This window comes from Ambystoma mexicanum, chromosome 8 (assembly GCF_040938575.1).
Source record: "Ambystoma mexicanum isolate Mex_15411 chromosome 8, UKY_AmexF1_1, whole genome shotgun sequence".
Taxonomy (NCBI): domain Eukaryota; kingdom Metazoa; phylum Chordata; class Amphibia; order Caudata; family Ambystomatidae; genus Ambystoma; species Ambystoma mexicanum.
Genome location: NC_090929.1, coordinates 984,536,549 through 984,558,964, shown reverse-complemented (window position 1 = coordinate 984,558,964; position 22,416 = coordinate 984,536,549). Strand labels below are relative to the sequence as shown.

The window sequence follows — 22,416 nt, the reverse complement described above, 5'->3', positions numbered from 1 at the left end:
ACATGTAAATAAATGTATTTAAACAACAAAGTTATAATCAAAAAGCTGGAATAATTTACGTAAATATATCCTTGTGCACTTAATCAGTCTTGCATGACCAACCAAAAGTATGCAAAACGGAAGTTACATTATGCAAAAGATGTATTTTTAAAAAAAGAATGCCAAGTACAGAGCTTTGGACTTCTCCAACATCACAATAATGGCATCAGAATTGCAGAAGTAAGTACATGTCCTCCATGCCAACCTTTTCACAATTTGGGGAACAATGTTGAAAGTGTCCTTCTAAAATTACTTTTATCTGAATGCTCGAAAAAGTTTGCAACGTGGTGCGATTTCACTTGACCAGCTAATAAATTCACTGGCCTTAGAGTCCATCAGTGGACCTTATTATCATAAAGGCCAAACCATGGTCCTTTATCAGGGCCACTCACAGGCCCGAGGCTTCTAGAAGAGTGGGGTTCATTCTCCTCTTGCCGCTTGCAATTGTACTTTGTGACATGGTTGCCCTCACGTTTTATAGGATGTACGAAAACCAACATCTTCCTTTTCACATCTCCAGGCAGCGCAGCTGAGGGGTTCCTTTAATGCGCTCCCCCCAACAGTTGTCAGTCCACCTTTTCCCACTGGTGTGCATAGTTGAGGGCTTTGACTTTGGACAATCCCTGCTGTGGTCCCTTTCCTGAGGACTTACCCCTTAACCCTCAACGCGGCGGCATTCCCTTCCAAGTTGCCATATGCACATGCAAGCCCTGCTTTTCATCCAGACATTCTGAGCTGTTGCCAAACACTGGTCCTTTTCTCTGAGGAGAACTAAGTGATAGAACGGGTGCTCTCCACCCCGCAACGGTTCTGGTGCTGCCCTCCACCCCCGCAACGGTTCTGGTCCTACCCTCCACCCTCACGACGATACTGGTGCTGCCCTCCACCCCCGCGACGGTACTGGTGCTGCCCTCCACCCTGCAACGGTTCTGGTGCTGCCCTCCACCAACGTGATGGTACTGGTGCCGCCCTCCACCCCCGCGACAGCACTGGTGCCGCCCTCCACCCACGGGACGGTACTGGTGGTGCCCTCCAACCCCGTGAGTGAGGACCTGGCTAACCGGTTGCCTTGCTTGAAGAGCTGCAGGAGTGTGCAAGGTGAGTCACAAGTGCCAAGCCCCAGAAGAGACTAGTGATGCTGCGGCACCAGAGGGAGGTGTGTGGGGGGGGGTATCGGGTTGCAGGAGTCCTGGGGATATTCCCACTGCCTATGTTGAAAGTGAAGCATAAAGGTTGTGGTTCCACAGGTGGAGAATGCCAAGATATCAAGTGAGGTGTAGGGAAGGGCTTCAGTGTAAGGGTGGAATTGGTGTACCAACTGCAGTGCACCATGTACCAGAGGACCTGATTTTCCATGGCGGAGAAGATTACGGATGCTGGGTGCTCCCTGGAGCATCAGCTGCCAAAGCGGCAAGGCACTGCTTGCTGGCAAATCTCCAAGGAGTGACAAAATCCTGATTTTCTGTGTTTGGGAGTACTGGGTTCAAGATTCTAAATTCCACTTTAAATTCTAGGGTATTGCCAGATGTGTGAAACGTTGATCAATACCGTTAGAAAACCCACACCAAAATCTGCTGATGGCAATGGTTGCCTTATTTCAATGTTTTCCTTTTATGTAGGCTATTGAACATGTGTATCTTTAGAAGATGGTTGTCTTTCTACAAAAAATGGCAAGAGCGTTTTTTTTTGTCATTCAGTTATTTGAGGCTGTGCCAGACACTTCTATGTGAAGTGCCTAACACAAAACAGTACAGCTATGGGCGGCAGCCCCCATCCAGGGTGCATTTGCATAAATACAGCGATTGTATAGAAGATGGCAAGCCAGGAGTTGAAAGTGTAGACCCAGGGTCCCCAACCAGTAGATCGTGAGCCACTGGTAGCCCGCCTGGGGCTTCCCAGTAGCTCTTTGCATCAAACACCAAAATGAGCAGTGTGTGTTTATTTTGGGGTCTGAAGTCAGTGGGCCTCTTCCACCGGCCCCCGCCCTACCAACTTCCTGCAAGGCCAACAGTCAAAAGCTGTGTGTACAGTCAGAAGAGGGGCTGCATCTGAGTTTGAAAGGCCCCGAAAGGTGTCCCAACAAGGGGCTAACTATCAATAAAAAAAGGAAATGGGAAATGTGTATTGTGGCCATTGGCACCAAGAGCTGTCAATTATAGCTGATTAGAAAGGGAAGGGGCACCTACATCTGCATGCAATGCGAAACAAAGCTGGGGTTGTGATTGTTTCAGTCTCAGTGTTACTTTAGATTTATTTTGGTTAGTGTTACTTTGCATGCTGGTAATTGTAGGCGTTCAATCAGAATGGAGAAAATAAAGCTACAGCTGTAATAGTTCTTTGCCCCGCATGTCTATGTAGAAAAATGGTGCATTTAGCAGTGCGTGTTGCTGTTTATGGTAAAACTTGAAGTCCTTGTTTTATTTGAAGATACTGTGTTCTCTGTTTTAAGGCATTAGTACCCCAATTGTATAAGTTAAATTGGAATTTGCCGTCATATGGAGGAGCACATCTCTATGCTTGTTGCAATACAGGAATTAAAGCGCAAACAGCTATTGTACATTTAAGTACATGTGGAAAACGACTAACTGCGCTGCATTCTGGTGCTTGTTCACTTACATTTATAAAAAACGAAATAGGAATGTAAAATGACATGTACTATTAATGCCAGGACTTAAAAACATGATTTGAGCGTTCTAATTCAGCCCATGTTTTATGAAACAACAAGAGTATGAATGAAGAAAATAGGTGAGAAAAGCAAAGCGAGCAGTGGCTTATATATATTTTTTATATGTATAGGATTAATATAGCGTAAACCTAGTTATTAATAACAGTGCTCTGGAAAAAACAGGTTGGTGAATACAGAGAGAGAACGTTGAAGAGAGCCATGGGATGAGAGAACAATTAATAGGGTTGACCTCCTTTGGCTACTTGTACAAACCGGGAGATCTACAGAGATCTGTGGGGAACCTGTATACATATGTTCAACTTCAGGCAGGGGGTTTTTAGCCTTTCAATACTGGGCTGAAATGGTGCAGTTTGTGACCACTGTTTTTGCTATAAATATGGCAAAACAGCATAACATTTGCAAGTAATTCTCTAACACATGGAACATTCCAATAGATGCCTGCTCACCAACAGTATGTGGGATATGCCAGCACTCCCAGTGTAAAACACCTGTTGATGCCATTGCAAACAATATGTCATGATTGTCATTTTAAACCATGCTCATGATGCTGGAGCCCTCTGTGTCTGAGAGAGCTATACATGCAAACCAGGCATGGCCCATTTGTCATGCACGAGAATTACCTGCATGATTCCTGCAGGGAGACGTAGTCATCCTGCAAGCTGTTCTCTTTGACACTGCCTCCTTCAGAAAGTGCAGACCGGTGGCTGGTTGCCACCCATTATGAGTAGGTTGCCCCTCGCTATAACCGTACTCTTTGCTCAAAATTCATATATTGTCTGGTTGGATTGTTATGTGATTCCTGCATGTTCCAAGTCAACCCTATAATGCTGAATATTATTTTAACCCTGTGAACTACACTTTTTTTCATGTAACTTGATCACTCAGTTTCTACATGTTCATTTTTCAATCTTGCCTATTATATTGATATACTAACCTTGAAGGTTAGTCAACAAAGTAGGCTTTGGCTTAATTTTCCTTGGCTGAATTCTGTGACCTGGCATGCAAATAATTAGCATGAATTGGGAATATGCTAAATTGGCATTGGATTTTATGTTTTGACAAAGCAGAACGCATTATATGCAGAATTTTTTAAAACCACATAACACATTGATTGACATACTTTTCACATTGTTTTTGGACATGCAGACCCAAAAGGGCCAAATAAACTACCCTTGTTGAAATCCTGGATGCAGATGAAGACCCATCACCTAACAAAAGGCAAAAGATTTACCATTTGCATCAAGAGGGAGAAAAAAAAATGTTTTCTTTCAGCAAAGAAAGAAAATGTGCATGTTTAATCTATGGTGCCCAAGTTACAGAAGGGCAAAAGGAGTAATGTTGAGAGGAATTTTACAATAGTACACACACATTATGACAATAATTGTTCCGAAGGAAGCTGTCAGCAATCCTAAAAAACTAGGTAAACAAAACGCTGCAATGCAAATGCTCTTACATCCTTCAAAGTTTCACATTAGTTGATGAAATGCAAATGTACTTTTGCAGATAGTGCAATTGTGAAGGGTGTAGTGATTCCTGTGGCTGAGTCTGCTGCAAGAGATTTTAAAGTGTCCAGAATGTATGTTGTCATGTCAGGGGTGCGGTTAGGTGCAAACACTATGGCAAGGAGGACATCTGCACTATCAGCCAATGTGATTGCCTGTCTCTGGAAATCTACCTTTTCAAGACATGAACTTCCTGAAATCAAAACTTTGATCTTGTCTGACAGCATCCGAGTGCTGTTGCAGTTTCAAGCTACATATCCGATTACTGAGCACTGGTGGATAGCATGCAATGTCAACCTTCACATTATATATCCTCATTTGGTTTCCTACATTCTGACGTGCTTGACAATGTTTAGGAGACAGCTAATATTAAAAGATAATGAAATAAAGATGCATTTGAAGTTATTAATATCATGGTAAATGGATATGTCATTCCTTTTTTTATATAGAGAGCAAATAAACTACCCCAAAGAATCTTGGTACAAATTTGCATTCTCACAGACCTCACCAAACCAGTAGCTCCCGGCAATTGCCCATTAACTACAGGTAGCTCTTGCTAACTTAAAGGTTGGAGACCCCTCTTAAGTAATTACATACTTCTAAAAGGCAAATTGGCAAGGGGGGTCCTGGGAGTCTCTCTGCCAGACATTAGTCCTGGTTACGAGAGACTTACCCAGAGTATTTAGCTCACTATCTTTCACAGAGAAGAAATATCCAAAACATATCAGTCTTTGTCCTGCCCTGGGACAGTCCAGCACCGAAATGCTAGGCAATTCACAAAGGAGGAATGTCCATTTGCATATCAGTCTTTATCCCGCCCACTTGAGCAGTCCAGCACCGGAATGCTAGGCAATCCTCCTTTGAACAAGAATACCAACAGCAACCCCAGACAATTGTTTCGGCCTAGTTGGGCCTCATCAGTGAGGTGGAGCTGAGCACAGTGAGCAAGTAGTGCATGTCTGGATAACCCTAGGTAACTTAGTTCCTTTTACATTCAAAAAGGCTCTGCAACAAGCTTCCTAGGTGGGAAGTGCCAGAGGGTCTCTCAACCCTAAACCCAAGGACAAGGCTTCTGTCTGCACCACTCTCTTCAGCTTTGGCCCGTCCGCCTTAAAGAACGACACAAGCCCAGTCAAGCAGCTAGGAGAAGTGCATCGACGAGGATCTACCGACGTCCACCTTAAATGACATTTTTGAGCCAGTCGAGTCCCACCAGCTGCAACCGACTGCACCACTGACTGTTCTTAGTTACACTGCAGTCACTAAAGCCGTCCAAACCACATCCACCAGTGCTTCGGAAACTCCAACCATCACTGAGACAATGATTCTTGACACAGAGCCGCTGTGTAGGCCAGCCTATAGCTGTCCGTCCAGCCCTGCTCCCAGAACTGGTTGCCGCTTGATACCCACAGCTGCCTCCTGTCTTAAACTCTGTCACAGAAGCTGCAAAGCGCCAAGAAACTGACTCGACCCTGTTGAGCACCAAGACCTCCTACAATACAAGGTACATTGTGGTTCTGTCCCCCTGGCCCCTAGATACATTTTAACACCCACTGTTCCCTTTGTGCTAAAGCCCAGTATCCATGAACTGTTGTGTTTATTTACTATACTGACTACCCTCCTCTCAGTATCCAGAGTACATCCCTTTTCCTTCTTTGTAACTGTCCATCTGTCCTCTGCATTCCTTTACAGGGTGGGTTGTATTTTGTAGGGTGCTAGAACTGTCTGTTGTTATAATAATAAAAGAGATATTTTTATACAACCTTGATATGATATGATATGGCATTTGTAACGCGCCTATACACAAGTGTTTCAAGGCGCGAGCTGGACAGTCCCTTTTATCATTGGGTAATAATTGTATTTTCGCAGGGGCATGGCTTGGCAGCAACCACTTGAAGCTCCGGTCCCCCCACTGGCAATCTTTCTGAACAATGCAGCAGTTACCCATGTAATTGCGGGACTCCCCCCTGACAAAGTGCGCTGATATCCCCGGCAGCATGCTGGTGCAGGACTGGGCTTGGTAAGCGCCCGCAAACAGCAATAGCAGCATGGTGACTGCATGGTGACTGGAGGGCGGGAGTGTGGGATGAGGTGAGGTGAGGCAGCTGAAGTGGGTGATGCAAGCGTTGAAAAGGCAGGAAAGTTCCCCTCTGCTGTGAGCTGTGGTCCAGCAGGCACACAGAGGCATATCCAGGCTGCATCCCCGCAGGGGTGTTGAGGAGGTGTGCGGGCAGCAGAGTTGCGTACAGCTGCAGTGGTACGGCAGGAAGAGACAGCCGTAGGTAGCAGGGCTCCCGACCGGGAGAGGCCTGCAGCTTGGATAAGTGGGCCGGAGCATAGCGGTGAGGACGCCCTTGGTTATGTCCCCTATTTTTAACTAGCACAATCCCGGTGGCCATCTAGGAAGGGCGTGTTATGCCCATTGATTAAACAGCTAAGCCTCAGCATAAAAGGAGGCCTGTGAAAAGCGCACATCAGCTGGCAAGGAGATCTTTGGAAGCGGGCGTGGGCGAGATTATATATCCAGCACAGCAGAGACCCTGTGGAGCCCAGAACTCAAAGAGTGGACATCTGGCCATAGTATAGGCAGTAAAATCTGCCCCACAGAGCCCCCTTTTTCTTTATTTTATGCTCAGTGTGTGGCGGCAGAAATATGGCCTCAAAGAAGTCCACTCAAAAGAATGGGGGTGGGGAAGACCCTGGTTACTGACGCAGCTATGCAGAAGGTGCTGCATACCCAGAGCATGGACTCACAACAGGGTGATCTGGCACTGATTCTGGGTGAGCTGGCAAACATCATACTGACGATGGGACACGGTGGACAAGAGGACACTCGAAATGCAAGGGGAAATGAAATCCCTGCAGATGGAGATGGGCCAATTTGCAGGTCGCTTGCAGGAGACTGAAGACCAGATTTCCATGCTGGAGGATCGGCTGCAAGGCCTCGAACACCTGCAGGAAAGAGTCAGCGAGCTGGAGACAAGTGTCAACGAGTTGGAAGACCACAACTGTAGAAACAATATAAGAGTGTTTGGCGTCCCTGATGGTATGTAGGGGGTGGACACAGTGAAGTGGATGGAGCAGTGGCTACCTGCCTTTCTCAACATCGACTTTTCACCGCGCTAGGAGATTCAAATGGCACAAAGAGTTCGCCCCAGGGAGCTGAAGTAAGACACAATCATAGCATGTCTTCTTCGCCAGCCTCGTGTCCTGAGTATGCCTTGACCCACTGGACTTGGGAGGGTATTCTAAGGTGTCTCAAAGGGATGAGGCTGGCACTGACATGGAAATAAATTACTTGCTGAACATCTTGGGGCCACCCAGGGCAGGGCGTAGTAAGCTGTTTGAACCCGAAAAGCCACCCGGTGTCATGCATCTCTCGGTTCAAATTTCAGAAGGATCCATCCTACAGGGCCAGGTCGGGGTCCCGGTCGCATCCCTCAGGGATGCTAAGTGGGGGGCAAGAAAGGGATAAGTCCTGCTCTCGTCTGAAGTCTAAGCTGCTGCCCGTGGATGGTACATGAAATTGTTTATTTCCTCCTGGGCTTGGTGGAACATGCTGGGGAGGGAGGTGGTATAATTGAGATGTAATGGGGGATGAGGTGTTTTGAGCTTTGACAGTTATGCTGAAATGTTACTGGAGTCTATAGAGCTGGTGCAGGGGCAAAGCTTCCCCCCTATTCTTTTTCCCTGCTGAGGCCTGATATTTGGGGTGTGGGCAGGGAGGATTTGTTTTGTCTGCTCAGTGTACCCTCAGCGTTCCTTGGAAGTGGGACGTATGGGGACGAGAGTAATGGAAGGGCTATGCCCTTAGAAGGTGTGGACTGTGCCGACTCATGTTTTTGTTATTGTTAAGTTATGTTTTCCTCTTCCCTTATCGCTCGGATTCCTGGTGGACATACTGGTTGTGAGATGGAGAATGGACGTACATTTGGGGGGAATCCTACGGGAGGTTGGCGGAGGAGGAGGGTGGACTCGATTGGATGGGCTATCTGACCTCTCTAATGGGGGTATGGTTCATCGGAATGGTCTGTAGCATACTGGGTGTATAAGGAATTATGGGGAAGTTCTTATTGTGGAATGTGAACAGCCTGCGTCCACTGAATAAGAGACAAAAAGTGTTGACAAGATATTAGGAGCTCAAGTTGCCCTTGTACAAGAAACGCACCCCTCGAGGGAAGGGTGTAATATGTTGAAGAAGCAGTGGGCCGGGCAGGTGGTGGCATCGGAGGCTGTGCGGCGTAAAGGGGGTGTTGCGATATTGATACATAAAAACTGTCCGTTCCAGGTGGAGGGGTCGCAGGTGGATAAGCGGGGAGATGGTAGATTAAGGAAGATAAGCTAGACAGGGTCCCACTAATCGTTGTGCATGTATATGGGCCAAACCAGCAGGATAGGGGGCTTTGGGATGCCTTGAGCCTGAGACAGCAGTGAGTGCAAAGAGAATCACTAAGTTTGGAAGGGGACTGTTACTGAATAGGGAATTCCACTCCCCAATGCGACAGACCAAGATGCACAAGGCATTTGAGCGTTGATCTACTAGATGTGTGGAGGGTGTGTAACCTATAGACCTGGGACCTTTTTCTCCCACCCCCATGGTTCGCATTCCAGGATTGACTATATCTTTGAGTAAGGCCTAATGGAGTGGGTACAGAGCGGAGACATTTCCCCAATCCTTATCTCAGACCATGCCAGAATACAAGCCTACGAGCGGTCAGATTGGCTACTGTTTGGGGGGGTGCACCTCCCCCAAACAAGGAGAAGGTGCAGAGGGTATTCCTGAGGGTTTAGGGTGAGACCTCTAGAGAGGAGATGGAATTGGCTATATCCAAATTGAAAGGGGGTAAAGCCCCGGGTTCCGATGGGCTGTCAATCAATTTCTTTTTGCAATTTCGCAGGGTTGCTTACCCCTAAATTGATGGAGCTCTTTCGCAGGTAAATTAAATAGGAACAGCAACAGAGGCCTTTTTACGAGGCAATGATACAGAAGCTGGGGGGAGAGATTCCACGTTAGTATAGAATTACATGCCAATGTCCTTGGTTAATACAGAAGTGAAGATATTTGCCATGGTGCTGGCCCTGAGACTTGAACCAGTGTTATCTGTACTGATCCATAAATATCAGTCCGGGTTTGTGAATAGGAAGGATATCGGGAGGGAATGACTGCTTGCTGTGTTCCTAAATTGACCTGGCAAAATCCATGGATACACCATGGGGGGGGGGGGCGATAACTTTGGATGCCGAAGAGTACTTTTGTATGGTGGGGTGGCCTTATTTGATGGAATTCTTGAGGTGGCATGGGCTAGAACCTTGCTTTATTGAGCTGGTGGGTACCCTGTACCAACACCCCAGATCAGCATTCTATGTGAATGACTGGATGTAATCGTTCTTCCCTCTTAAGGACATTCGAGGGGTGGGGGACAGAGAGGTGGAGATTAAAGTGGCAATGTACGTTGACAATATTCTGGTCTTGATTGAAGACCCACAGTCCCCTTTACCCCCCCTTTCTGCAAGAAATCTAGCTGTACTCTGAGGTATCGGGATGCAAACTTAATGTGGAAAAAACTGAAATGATGCCCTTGAACTCATTATGCCAAAATTCCAGGGGAGACGGGGAGCACAGTAAAGGCAAACACGGAGGAGGTTTTGTCCAAGGTAGAGGCCCTTCTCTCAAAACAGCCCCCCCCTCTCTTATAATGGTGGGACAGGATGGAAACAGTCAAAATGTCAATAGCCTTGGTGATCCTTTACACCCTCTCGATGTTGCTAGTAAGGTGGCCGCCGGACTTCAAGACCCTCAATAAAATGATGTCTAAATTTCCCTAGGGGAAGGTGAGACCCAGAATCTCACTCCAACGGCTGGCTCTACATCCGGTTTGGAGGTGGTGGGGGTTGTGAAGTGCCTTCACTCTCAGAAATATCTTAGTGTGTTTATCATAAAACAGGGATGGAGTGGCTCTTGGAGACCCGCCCACTTTTTTACACCTCGCTGGCTCGATTTGGAGACGGCCCTGGCGTCATGTTATTGGGCTAGGAAGATCTTGTGGCTTGACTAACTAACTAAGGAATTTCTAATATAGCGCAATCACTCACCCAAAGGTCTCAGGGCGCTTACATGAACGAAAACAAACACATAACACTAAAATGCCAGAAAGGAGAGAAGAAAATAGCCGCCATGGGTCATGGCGACTAACAGGTTCTGAGGGGTAGCCAGTGAATTTACGGCACCAGGTGGGGATTTAAGCATCAAAAAGAAAGGTCTTAAGACGTTTTCTGAATTGGCGCAGTGTCGTGGAATGTTTAAGATGAAGAGGGATTGTGTTCCAGTTCTAAGGGCCCCAGGCCACAAAACGTGCTTCACCCAATTTCTTCAAGAGGGTACGTGGTTGTGCCAATAGCAGAAGACTGTCTGAGCGTAGCATACGCTTTGGAAGTGCTATCTGGAGCCTAGTTTTCAGATATTCCGGGGCTTTGCCTGAGATGCATTTAAAGACTATTACTAATCCTTTGAATTTGAGCCGCTGCTCAATAGAGAGCCAGTGTACATTTTTACTGTGCTCTGTAATGTGAATTTGACGACTTAGGCCACATACAGCTCGAACAGCTCCATTCTGTATAGTTTGGAGACTCTTAATATTTCTTTTTGAAGTGCCTATCGGGAGGCTATTGCAGTAGCCTAACTTGGTATTGACTATGGCTGCTACAATGGATGCTCTATTGGCTTCGTACAAATATGGTCTTATTTGCCATAGGAGATGTGTGAAGAAGCTGCATGATGACTTGAGGTAAGATGCATGCTTCTGAAAGGTCATATAAGTATCAAAGTAAACTCCGAGTGTCTTTACGGAGTCTGATACATGAATGTTGTTACCGCCAATTACAAAAGCAGTGTAATCTGGGTCCATATTTTTATGCCTAAACGGTGTACTAACAACCAGCAGCTCTGTTTTATGTCATTTAGGGCAAGAGAGTTAAGAGCCATCCATTTTTGAATGGTATCATAGATTTCATTTACAGTAGCTAGATCGTCCTTGTAGACCCCAGATAGTTTAATCACTATCTGCGTGTCGTCGGCGTAATTAGCAAATTGTATGCCCATTGATTTTAGCAGATCACATAGGCATTTAATGTAAATATTAAAAAGTAGTGGGGATAAGCAAGAACCCTGAGGGACACCATATGTCACAGGAATTTTTAAAGATTTAAAAGATCCCTTCGTGACACACGCATTCCTGGGGCCCAAGAAGGATTTTAGCCAGCGTACTGCTTCAGGAGAGCATAAGCAGGTTTTTTGGAGTCTTTCAGCTAGTAGTTCGTGGTCAACCAAGTCGAACGCAGAGGAAAGATCCAGCAGGAGCAACAGAGCAGAGTTGCCCTCCCTTGAAGGGAAGAAAGGGTTGCAGGGGGTGCTCAGTCATCAGGGCTACCAAGGCACAGCTGAGGACATAGTTCGAGAGAGCTGGCTCAGGTAGAGGGGCAGAGGGACTTCGGCCGCTGTGGTATAGCAAGGACATCCAGGTCGGGGGACAGTTTATTGGCCGTAGTGTCATGCTGAGTGGTTCATGCACACAAAACAGATATGGGCAGAGGAGAGCGTTGTTCTGTTTCAATCACTATGCAACCAGTACGGATTGAAGGCAGGAGAGTTCTTGCGATATAGGCAATTGGTGGCTGGAGGGAATTGGGCGGGCTGGGATCAGGTGCTAGGTGAGAGGGGAGGAAATGTCAGGATACCCCCAACCGCAGCCTCGGTGTACCAGGCAATGTTGTCTCGGGAGGAAAGGCGAGATAAAGTGGGGGTAAAGAAAATATGGGTGGGAATGTATGGCAGGGAATTTCCGATGGACAGTTGGAGAGACATATGAATGAAAATAAGGCACGTGTCAAGGTCAGCTTTGCTCACTCAGACCCTGTTTATGATATACAATAGAGCATTGTTTACCCATCAAAGCTCGGAGGGGGGGCAGGGGAAGGAGCAAGATTGGGTATGTTGGTCATGTAAAGAGGCAGGGGGCACGGCAACGCATGTGTTTGAATGTAGATACATTACCGGGTCTAGGGGCTGGTGTGGCTGCAGATACTGCAGATTTGTGGGGTACAGCTGCATTTGTCCCTGGCTTCTTTATTTATGTGGTAGTGTGCACACGGGATTCATGGGGAATGAGGTCCAAGGGCGGCTATTGGACATGCTAACTGCCATCCCTCTCAAACACAATACAACCAACTGGAAGTCCTTGAGCTAGTCATCCAAAAGGGGCTGGTGGAACTCGGTGGTGTGTACTCAAAGGAAGGAATCCTTTCTGTTACTAAAAGGGCAGGGCAAGGAGCAGGAGAGGGAGGCTCGGGTCCTCCTCGAGGACTTTGTGGGGGCGGCCAACTGGGGTCTTTGACATATTGCTGCCAGGTGGGAAGACTATGCAGGCTTATAAGTGGGGACTGGCCGCAAGGAGGGGATGTTGCACCTCCCTAGCAACTTGGTACTGTGTGGGGTGGCCCCCTGGCTATGTGATTGATGTGCACATGAATTATTTTATTTTCAGGGGTGTCATGGGGCTTGAGGTGGGTAGAGCAGGTAGATGGAGTGTATATTTAGAGGGGCCCAAGCCACCTGGGTGGAAAGTTCAGTGCAAGTGGTTGTATCAGTTCTATGTTTACTCATAGGTATCCTTTTATTTATCTCTTTCCTATTCTTCTGTTTCTTATACCTTTCCTCTCACTTCCTTCTCATCTTGGGCCTCTCTTTCGACCCTCTGTTCATCCTACCCTTTCCTGTCTGACTTTCTTCTGCCTGTCCTCGGTTCCCTCCTTTTGCTGCTCCTCCTCTCTTTCTCTGTACTTTCTCCCTTCCCCCTCTGTGTACAAGTAGAGGGATGGCCATGGGAGGTGCGGTTTAATCAAATTTGTTATTTAGTCGGATGAATTGTTAATGCTTTAATCAAGTGTGTTATTTAATCTGATGAATTGTTAATGATTTGTTGCTGGGGATAGACTGGGAGTTCAACTCCATGGTATGTAATGGTCTTTATTTTTGCTGTTTATGGGCCTCTTTGATGGCCAAGCATTGATGATTAACATGTTTGTATGAATTTGTCAATTCTGAATAGAAATGTTGAAATCAAAAATAATTGTATTTTCGCTGTGTTTCAATTTACCAACGATCCACGGCCTTTCGGAGATAATCCTGCCATTCCGTCCCCATTACCAAAATTGGACAAGGTGGTTTATAATGTGCTTGTGTTTCCAATCTGTTCGGATGCCTTTGGGTGTACTAGAGGTGCGGGGCTGATTGATGGTTTAGAAACCGGGATTCATTCCTGGAACACGGGTGCCCCGGATGTTGATTCATCACACAGGCGCAATAAAATATTGTAGCATTTTTGTCATCTTTTCTAAAGCATATGTTTAGGGGTGATGACTTATCTGACTGTAACGTGGGTCCCATGGTGAGGACTCAGACCTTCCCTTTTCAACGAAGAACCAAGTCAGAGGCAATTATTGCTGAAAGCCACAACCACACACTGACGTGCCCATGCATGTGTGATGCCCTCAACTGGCCACGCGCTTATTGCGTATAGAACCTACTCCCTCTCCATCCAGTGTAATAGCAGAAAGTATCAGTTCTGCACTGTGCAATTCAATGTTGCTCCCAATTCACATTTTTGCCACTAAAGGGAGCCCTAAAGAATTGAACTGACACTTTACAGAGGCTACATTCTTCCCTTAATGCCATACAAATGGACTTGTCGCCTTGCCAAACTGAGTTGCATCAAGTGAAACACATCTACTGCGGCATCTAATCTAGACAATAACATGCTGCGACCATAGCTGTCTTACCTTCAGTGGCTCTACCCTCTTGCTTCCAATGGCATCCACGCAAAAGAGAAACTAGACCTTCGCCATTCCCCTTGCAAGCAACTTTCAGGAGCAACTTTACTGTGAAGGCAATACAACATCAAGGAGCCATTAGTCGTCCAACTACTAAGTGTCTGTCGTCACTGCAGAGGCGTAGCCAGGATTGTCTCACAAGTGGGGCCTGAATATTATGTAGTTGGGCCCACCAAAGTGACATTAACATCTGTAAATGCCCACACAACGCTGCCGATTTGGCATTTACAGATTTTAGGTCGGCCCGCTCACGCTTTACCCTCTCTACGCCTCTGGTCACTAGAGTCCTTGTAGCAAAGACCACAATGTCAGGTGTTCATAGATATGCAGATAATGTCAGTGCTTAAAGTGGGCTGGGGCCTGCCGGGGCTGGGCCCCGGCAGTCTCCAAAAAGTGGGACTGAGCCGGGGCCCTGCCGGGCCCCTGTCCTACCGCAACATTGGCGGGATGCATTATCCCGTCGCGGCCCCCAAATGAGGGTCCCCCCCTCGATTTCTCACCCCACTTAAAGCCCTGGATAATGTCCTCTCTGAACTGTATGTGCAGTCCCTGCATGTGGTGCTCTATACATATAACACTCCCTCTCCCCCCGAAAGGCCCAGACCCTTTGTACAGAACTGAGCATCATAGCAATATACTTTAAGAACCGAATGTGCAGCCTCAGTTTGGCAATGCCATGTCGGAAAGGCACCAGGAGGGGATACTCATGCGTTAAGCGCTTGCCCCCGACACAGGGTCCACCTCAATTTCCCAGCAGGGCCGCCTCAGCCCCCTATCTTGCCAACGTCAACACATTGTGTATTAAATCTGCCAATCATTTTTATTATAGCACTTGGACGCGGAAGAAAGCCATGCACTAAATACAAACACAATATATAGTGTATCAGTTTACTGTGTTACATTGTAACTTTCCATTTTGCGTGAACTGTGAAAAGCACTTTTGGATCTAATATTCCAGCATCTTTGCCCATCGCTGAATTTGATGTTCCCTTTTCTGGGTACCCTCTTGGTCCCTTCATTTGTCTCCCTGTGTGCGTTTGTCATTTGTGGTTGTGTAGCCGGTTCCTTTCCCAGGCTCCCAATCAGCAACTTCCTTTCCTCTGTGCATTGTTCCATTCAGTGAAGCTACCACCCTTAACTGGCAATGCAGCCGATTTCCCTACCCCAGGCATCTACCTGTGTGCCTGATCGTATACACCCGGAACCCCAGCAGTTTCCTCCCTCCCCCCCTCCCATCAAGCCCTACATGCGGCGGCTTCCACTATGCATGCCATCTCTCAACACGCCACATTTCCCATGACCCCCCCCTAGAGGCGTAGACCGGATTGTCTAACAAGTGGGACCTGAAGCTAAGGTAGTTGGGCCCATCGCAGTGACATTAACATCTGTAAATGCCCACACAGTGCTGCTGAGTGGGTATTTCCAGATTTTGGGTTGGGTTGGCTTTGCCCGCTCAGGCCGTACCCTGGCTACGCCCCTCGTCACACGCCTACCAAATAAGTTTGCATGTGAATTCAGGAGCAGAGTTGGAGTTAACTTCCTGCTGGCCACGCACACAGGAGAAGGAGGTGGTCGTGTGCCACTGTGGAGCATGTGCTTATTTTATTCATGTGTTTGTTCATTTGTAAGGCACCTACTGCAGAAGAGCTGCTTAGTGATCACCATTATGACAAGGTGGAGGATTGGGTCGTTGTCATAAGGGTGGGAAGTAGGAACTACAAGGGAGAATATGGAGACAAAAGTAATGGCTAAACTGTTCTTGCAAGTCCGCCCTCTCTGAGCTTAGCAGTGCATGCACACCCTGGAGCGTCTGCACGGGATGCAGAGAGTAGCAGGTGCACGTGTGCCATCCTCAAACACTGCCACCTACAGTGGGTATTTTAATTATCTTTTTTTGGTGATGGGGGGGATGTTCCAGCTCATTTATATAATTGCAAAAAAGGTAGCAGGCACTCCTCTCCAGAAAGAACATGGCATGATAACCTGTTCTGAGATGAGAGTTTGCAGCACACGCTTTTTGCTCACTGTACCTTTCACAGATGGGAAATATGCATTTGCATATCAGTCTTTGTCCCGCCCACATGGGCAGTCCTGCACCAAAATGCTATGGTAATTCCGCTCTGAACAAGAGTACCAACAGCAACCCCATACACGTGTTTCAGCCTTGTTGGGCCTCATCAGTGAGGTGGAGCTGTGCCTCTCTGAGCGGGACAAAGACTGATATGCAAATGGATATTTCCCATCTGTGAAAGGTACAGTGAGCAAAAAGTGTGTGCTGCAAACTCTCATCTCAGAACAGGTTACCATGCCGTGTTCTTTCTGGAGAGGAGCGCCTGCTACCTTTTTTTGAAATATTTGTAAGGAACTTGGGGTTGGTCACCTTGAGTTACCTGGGGGCAACCAGACGTAGACTCCCTGCTCATTGTGCTCAGAGAGGCACAGCTTCACCTCACTGATGAGGCCAAACAAGGCTGAAACACGTGTAAGGGGTTGCTGTTGGTACTCTTGTTCAGAGAGGAATTGCCATAGCATTTTGGTGCTGGACTGCCCATGAGGGTGGGACAAAGACTGATATGCAAATGGATATTTCCCATCTGTGAAAGTTACAGTGAGCAAAAAGCGTGTGCTGCAAACTCTCATCTCAGAACAGTTTATCCTGCCATGTTCCTTCTGGAGAGGAGCGCCTGCTACCTTTTTTGAATCATTTATATCATTGGTTGTGTAGATTAGCAGCGGGTCACAGTGGGCCTCAGTTGTGAAACCTATGCATATTCCTGCATTCTAGGAAAAAGCCAGGGACCAATATAGCACGCGAAAGGAATGCAATAATACATTTGCAGCGTGCATTGACATTGACTCGAGTGAAAAGATAATGGGCCTCATTACGAGTGTGGCTTTCCAGAAACAAGGGTGCTGGTGCGCTTACCGTCACCCTTGTTTTCGGACCCCACATTACGAATCTGCCTGCCGCAGCCGCTGTGCCTGCCGGGTCTAACCCTGCCGGGCGCATCGGCCACAGCAAGCACAGTTTTCATGGAAGCACCGGCACCATTAGCAACGTTGCCGGTGCTTCCGAGTCCCCATTCCCACGTAGTCCTATGGGACTCTATGGGAATGGGGGTTTACAAAATCTGGCTCCTGACTTTCCACTGTGCACCGGGAAGTCAGGCGCCCGATTCAGTGTTACGGGGTTGGCGGCAACCTCGTAAAGAGACACAATGTCTTTGAGCTCGAAAATGGAAAGGTTGCAGCAGGCAAAAAGTAGAAGAGCCAGAATGTACACAATAGCAAATGGAAATGTAATCTCTCTTCCTGCGCGTTCCCCCTGCAAGGTGTAAGCGATGTTGTGCCGGTGAGCTGCTTCCAGTGGTTATCGATGGAGCTGACATTTCCCCAGCTGCGATTCCAGGAGGCGCCGGGAAATGTTAAGTACATCCCGCGAAGGCGCGAACCTGTAATCTCATGACCCGGAGCCGCAAGGAAGCGTGCGGCCGCCAGGAGACGGGCTAGCCTGCCCTCCCGGCCTGTGCGTGCGCTCTCTGCCTGATTCCATTTACGGTGTTTGCTTTAATGTAGCGCTGGGAGGTTTGGGGGGACACCTGAGCGTCTCTTAATTAACTCCCTTTCCCCTCGCCACGTTTACTCCCTAGTGTAGTTTACTTCACGTTTCCTAATGGGTTCGATTTGCCATGCTCTGGTTCTACTCGTGCACGAGCGGCTCGTGCATTCCTTCAACGTTGGCGGCTTGTTTGTGCACAGAGAAGCGTGCATTTATTTGGTTTAAGTGCACTGTTAGCACTGAAAATAAATATATAGCCGTAGAAGTAAGAAAGACAATGAAACCACAGATTCCCGAGTAACCGAGGTCAAAATCAAGCAAATGTCTGGAAAAGAAACAAAAGCAACACTATTGAAAGCAACTGGGTGGGATGGAGAACTGACTGCTGAGCTCATTATCATCGAGAATAATCCTAGTTATTTTATTTTGGGGTATTGGTATGGTATAGTATAGTGTGGCCCCGAGGTGCACACCGTTCACTGGGCAGAAATGAGGTGCAATTACATTTGAAGAAGATACGGATGAATGGAAAGATTGTAACAGCGAGAATAAAATGCTGGAAGATTTGAAAGAAATTATTTATTTCAAAGGGATGGTAAAAGTAGCAGAAATCCAGGGTGCAGAAAAGAGGCCCAGGACCTGTCTACCCCTGACAAGGGTTTTCAGGATGTCCCTCATTAATATTCATGAAATAAATTACATGCCATGATTCTTAATGCATTCAAATGTATCTCATGAATATTAATGAGGGATTTCCTGAAAATCCAACATGCTTGCAGCTCTTCAGGCGTGGAGATTGACACCCATGCTCTAGGCCAACTAGAAGAGATCTTCCAAAGAAATCATTTGAAATGCTAAAGGAGGGAAAGAGGGTGTTAAGATAGTGGGTGGTCAAAGGCATGTTTGGTCAGAATGGTCCCTCTCCTATCCCATGCACAACAAATGCAACACAGGAAATGCCGCCCCATATTGTGGCCAACACAATACAAGCCATTATGTAAACATAAGAGTGGGCCGTGCATGGGCGACCTCGCGCCCACAGCCTTGGACATGGGAGGATTGAGGCTGGTGCGAGGGGGGAATTAGGCGCAAAGTGTGTAGTGACTGAGGGCAGTCGGGATGCGCACACCAGGGAGTGAAATTGACATGTTGAATGTGGCATGCATGGAGGTGAGGGACACAGTTTTGTGGTTCCGTGCAGTATTTGTGGTTCAAGGTATAATGGAGGCGCAGACCGTCCAGAGACCACCCTCCCCAACCCCCGTCCCCCATCCTCCGTAAAGAAGAAACAAGAAGCAGCTAAATGAGGGGAGGTTGGGAATTGAAAAGTGCAGACCACAAAACAGAAAAAGCAACACAAATATTGCTGTGTTTATTGAGCAGCAGAAACGGCCCAAGATATTTAACAAGAAACTGGAACACATACAACCTGTCAAGGAGTGCAGGGAAGAAGAGGGTTGTCAACTCCTTCATGAAGGTTGGCGCATGCGAGACTCCCTGCTCTGGCCCAGATGCTGGGAACGCTTTGGTACGTGGGAATCCTTAGGAAGACCGTAATGGAACCAGTTACCTGTCCCATGCCTTTGGAAGACCGCAGAGGACTCCACTGAAGACAATGCAATGAAAACCGGAGTTGAGGAGCAGACCAAGTGGCCAGGCACTGCCGCAGAGTGCAACAATGCAGAAAGGGAGGAGGGGGAGGCAGGATAATTGGCCTCTATACGGACGCCTATCGGTGCCCAAAGCAAGATGGCACCCTTTTAATTATGAATCTTGCAAGTAGAGTAGTTCTGTATGCCAAAACAACTTCTGACATGCCAACAAACACTGCAGTGCCCACTCCGTATCTGTATTCTTTCATTCACTGCCTTTGAATTCATATCTCATGTGTCTCTTTTACTCTCGGCATTCCCTTCACTCCATTCAGTACTTCGTTTCTGTCCTCCCCGGAGTCCTGTTTCTTTACTGATGAATATGTTTAACTGCAGCATTGTAGGGCTGCTGATACCCTTAGTCTTCGTCTGAAGTTCTCCTGAAGCTACTGCTTTATGATTTATCTTGGCTCAAGGTTTGCTTCTCCTCTCTGGTTTTTCCTCCCGAGTATTGGCACTCCTCATTGTCCCCCTGCCAAATGTCCCAGTTCCATGACACCTTCAGCCAGTCCTGTGGTTTGCTTCTAATTGCAGGCTGGAACTTGTAGTTTAATTTTTCCGATTTGAAGGGTGGGCCTGAAAGTTCCAGCATGCAGTACAACAAAAAGCACAGGCCTGGCTCAAAGATTACGGAACCAGGAAACTTGGCAGCTATGTCCTTGTGGTCACTTTGCATCTTGCATTGTAGCTGCTGTTGACATGACTACAAGAAAGAGTAGTTTGTATCTCTCTCGCCCAAGTCCAGAAGACACAGGCATTCAGTTAACACCTACACTTGACAGATAGCAAGAATAAAGCATGGGGGGGGGGTCTGTTGATCAAGAGATTTGGCATAGAAAGTGAAGGCTTGTTGACTGTCTTTCTCTTTGCTTGCTGTTTGATATATGTTCAAGGTTGGAGTCTGCATTTTAGATCAAATTCACAATTCCTGATTTCAGAACTTCCTTTCAGCGTGCACGCCACCATGGTGTCTGATTCTCACTTCTACCAACACAACAGCTAGCAAACCAGGACAGGACTGTCTGCCCATTTCCCAGAATTGGAGCGAGGAACTACATTCTTCATAGCACTCAGTTAAAAAGAAAAAAAGTTAATTGAGCATCCTATGCCTCCCGATAGTGAATAATCGGACAATAATGTAAATAAGGAACATGGTTATCCTTTGACACGTGCAGAGTTGGTTCTCTGAAATGTTACATTATATGTCCATATCAGAGGATCATAAGCAGCATGCAAGCAAGAGACTGCCACACCCTTACCTGAATTCCAGTGACATTTGGCTATGTGAAAAAGGCATTACCTCATAAGTCAAGCAGGAACAGCAAGGCACACACACACCTAGTTTACCCTTACATGTAGGGGGCAGGAACAGGCACGTTTAATGTATTATTTCTGTCTCTCCCACTGCTTTGCCTTTTGTTACCAACAACATTCACTACCTCACACATCGTAATCTTGGACTAGGCCACTTTCTGGGGTCAGCTTGGCAGTCCCAGAATTACAATTTAGGAGCTCCCTGGCAGTACTCCAAATATACATTGCAGGCATCTTAAGCCCACACATCTGCCAGGATTTGCCCAGACAAACTTTGGAGCCACTCACCCCACACTACTTGATCTAAGACTTACTATTCTTCCAAAACCGTCTTGGAGTTCTAATACATATATAGACACACATCACATACATGTCTGTGTCTTATCCCACTGGAAGATAGTCCATGTATGGTGGACTAAAACTCATCCCCACACTAACATAACACATGTACTTAACACCTCAACGCCATCCTCGCGGCTGTGACAGCTTTCCCAACTTTCCCTCGCTTACATCTCTCTTGCTCGCCTTTCCAGCAGACACAGGCCTTGCTTACCTCTGTGGGGACACAATACGTCGTGGACAAGGATTGTTAATTTGAAACTACTACAGCTGTTATTTGGCACAGTACAAAAGCATAGCCACAGAACATCAAAGCCAAAGGCTTGTTTACTGTTTTTCTCTTTGCTTGATTTAGGGATCTCCATTATAATCATGTTCATAAGACTGGAGGTGAGAATTTCGAAAATATAGTGGGTCCTGCGTTTGGGAATCGCTTAGTATGTTTACATTTGCAGTGTCCCAAGTTGAAGCATGCAGGTGCATGAAGGACATTTTTCAGAGGGCCTAGGGTTAAGTCGGTGAGCAGAGTGTTTCCCCTGTTGATTTGACATTGCCCAATGTAGGACCAATTGTCAGTCTAGAAAAAGTAGCTACCCCCCCAATGATGGAGGCAATGTATTTTGTTGGCGAAGACCAACCGCCTCATGTGTCGATATTAGAAAAACACATCTATCAGCTTGACTAAAGTGCTTTACTAAAGTGCGGCCATTTTGAAGTGATTGAAATCGCCATTTTGTTTTTAACTTTCGCCTCTTGCTTTTCTGTCAAAACTGCTTTGCTGAAAGCTTATTCTGCTCGACTATTATTTTATTGTTCATGCATAGAGCAAGGCCGCGAGATACTTGTTGAAACATAATGCAGGCGACCCATACAGAAATGCCCAGTCTCCTCCCTCACAAGTCCTTGGAAGTAAGCAGCAAGACATTTAATCATTACACAGGTGCCAGCCAGTCTCGCTCATGCGGTAGGAATGGTAGAAACGAACAATTAATGGCTTGAATTATGCTCTTCTTTGCGGCCCCCCCCTTTCTGAGCCCTGTAGAGCCGTGGAGAGCGAGTTGACACCTAGCACACAAATAGAAACTAGGAGATAGCGAGGCCTGGAATGTGTCTCTCCCCTGCATGCAGCTTGCTTGCAAAAACAGAAGCAATGAGTTCTCTTAAACAAAGAACTTTGTCTGCAGGCTCATGAAATTGCAAACTGTTGCTAAAATGAATGTCTGAAGGTGTCACACTCGTCACCATTGTCAATCATTGAACCCAATTCAAAGGAAACACATTATGGGCGGTATTGAGTATGTCATTACTGATTGTGAAATGCCCATTTTGTATATATGTAACTGTTGTACAATGCTCGCTCTCTTGCGTCCCTCAGGGTCTGGAGACACACGTTGCGGGGCGTGAGACCCAGTTGGCCAACTGAGACTATTTGTTTTGCAA

At 46.9% G+C, this 22,416-nt stretch overlaps 1 protein-coding gene across 5 annotated transcripts in view; it reads left to right on the top strand.

Annotated features, from left to right (window-relative positions):
• Positions 1 to 22,416, top strand: part of KAZN (kazrin, periplakin interacting protein) — a 1,355,161-nt gene that overhangs the window by 414,572 nt on the left and 918,173 nt on the right. The window lies entirely within an intron of this gene.